This window comes from Rhincodon typus, chromosome 8 (assembly GCF_021869965.1).
Source record: "Rhincodon typus isolate 14 chromosome 8, sRhiTyp1.1, whole genome shotgun sequence".
Lineage (NCBI taxonomy): Eukaryota > Metazoa > Chordata > Chondrichthyes > Orectolobiformes > Rhincodontidae > Rhincodon > Rhincodon typus.
In genome coordinates, this window is record NC_063339.1 from 15,269,062 (window position 1) to 15,271,861 (window position 2,800).

Genomic DNA, 2,800 nt, shown 5'->3' on the forward strand with positions numbered 1-2,800 from the left:
CTGCTCCTATGATGCTGCTTGGCCTGCTGTGTTCATCCAGCCCTACACCTTGTTGTCTCGGATTCTCCAGCATCTGCAGTTCCTACTATCTCTGTGGTACCTTGCCTTGAGTTGGCAACTGACACAGTCAACCAGGTAAGTGACTGCTGTGCTGTGCAGCACGTGAGGTCAGGGGAATGGAGGTCTGGGTGAAGAGGTGGTACAAGTATGCCGTTGTAGCCACATGTATACCATATACCTTGCTGACTTTTCATTATTTTAATTTTTATTCTTTTATCAGTTTTGGTTTGGAGCTGTGAACTCAGAACAAAAATCAGTGATGAAATTTGGACTGGATAACAAGCTTGTGTTGAAAGGAAAACAGACCAAATAAGCTTTTGTTTATTCATGAAGCCAGGCTTGAAAGTTAATTGCAGGTTGATTCCTAATCAAAATATTCTGCAGATACTTCATCACCAGGGAAAGCATTAAATTTAAAGAGATAGCAGAAATTGGTTATGAACAAGGTCAGTACTTGCGAATTGGTTCCAGCAAGTCTGGAAAAACCTTATGCTCAAACAGATGGCAGATGTTGAATGGTAACTGAGAATTCGTGGAGGAGGCAGTCAGTCTGTTGAGGAGTGGTTAGTATTTTAGACTAATTCTCTGAAAGAAAGGAATCTGCTTGTTGATTCTAAAGTGTGAAGATTTGAAAGCTATGAGCAGCTCTTGGAAGTTCAGAGAATAGAACCCAGGTTATAAGTGTTACTGCCTTTAACTGAGTGAGCTGTCCCTCATTGACATCCTCAGAAAATCAACCAAGAAACCTTCATTGAGACCTGTAGGCAATTTAGATAAGAATTTAGGAAGCATGGTTAGTAAGTTTCCAGATGACACTAAAATTGGTGGTATAATGGACAGTGAAGAAGGTTATCTAAGATTATAAAAGGATCTTAATCAATTGGGCCAAGGAATGGCAGATAGAGTTTAGTTTGGGTAAATGCAAGGTGTTGCATTTTGGTAAGACGAACAAGGGCAGGATTTAGATAGTTAAGCAAGGGTACTGTGTACAGTTGTTTTGCCCTGCTATAGGAAGGATAGTATTAAACTCCAACATCCAGTATCTCCAATCATTTCTTGATATCACGTGGAATGGGTCAAATTGCCTGAAGACTGGTGTAGTGATTATAATGAGATCATCCAGGTGGACCTCATAGCATATGAGTTCCCTGATTGGGATTGTTAATCTTGTCCAATTAGGGAGCCCTGGCTGACAGATAAAAAGAGTATCAGAGATTCTAGTTACTCTGAGAGCTGGCTCTGATGGAGTAGGATCTGTGTCAAGGCTGCTCCACATGTAAGTAAAGGGTGACTTGGTGTCATATAATTGGGAAACTGTCTGGGAGGCCAAGTAGGAAATGCGGAAGCATTGAGCCACCTCTTGGTGGCAAATGCACAACTGGTGGTACCATAACTGGCAGAGTATGTAATGATTTTAACTTTTCTGGACACTCTTCCTGTCACAACTGACAATTTCAGACTTTGGATGCAGAAAGATCTGGTTCTGGCAAAACTGAAACAGCTGATGGTGATGGGGGAAACCACAGGGCCATCACCAGCAGAATTAAAGGATTTGGACTCGGAAACACAGAGCACAGTAGAGGGTGCCGTATTATTATGGAGACCAAGAGTGATTGTCTTCAACAAAGCTGAATTCCATCAGGATCATCTGGGGGTTTCCAGAAGAAAGATGTTGGTGAGAAATTATGTCTGGTGGTCAGAATTGATACAGAAAGAGCTGCGTTGGTGGAGCAGTGTGCAGTGCAGACAAGGATAGAAATTACTGCCAAATTTGTGGGAATGTCTGGGTAAACCCTGAATTTGGTTACATGTTGACCCCACAGGTCCTTTATGGGCCCAATGTTCTTAGTCGTTGTGGATACCCACTCAAAATGGCTGCATGTGCATGGAGTTCATTCGCCAAACATGGGGACGATGATAGAAAAACTGCGTGCCCCTTTTGCAATACAAGGACTCCTGAAAGTATCGGTCACAGACCAATGGGCCATCATTTATCAGCAAAGAATTTAAGCATTTCCGGAGGTTGAATGGTATTTGACATATATGGACAGCTGGCAGAAAGCCATTCAGATTTTGAAGACAGGCTTAAAGAAATATCCTACAACTTCACTATTTACCAAACTGTCACGGTTCATATTTGATTATTGGACCACCCCTCATGCAACTATAGGGATAGTTCTGGTAGAGTTGCTAATGGAGAGAATACTCTGCACTAGGTTAAATCGATCTTCCTGGACCTGGAAGGGAGGGTGAAAAAGCATCAGGAACTCCAATGAGGACATAAAAACAGGCCATTCAACATACTGGTCCCATGTCATTATGTACTGCACTTAGTATAAGCATTCTTAGGAACTGACTGCAATGATGAAGAGAAGTAAGAAGGAATGCTCCTGTCAACCCTACATTTAACCCAGTTTCTGATCAGTGTTGATCCTGACGGGTGATCTCTTGTCCACTTTTTCATGCTCCATAAACTGACATCCAGTTTGACTAATATCCCATATTATATTTTCTTCACTCATCATTCTCTAGATCTGCTTAACCTGACTTTCCCTACCTTTGTAGCAATGACCTGAGTTTAGTCTACTCTTCACTGGTGAGTTATTGTGTCACTTTGGCTTTATATAGAATCCCTACAGTGTGGAAACAGGCCCTTCGGCCCAACAAGTCCACACCAAACCTCAGAATATCCCACCCAGGCCCAGCCCCCTATAGCCCACCTAATCTACACAGCCTGAAC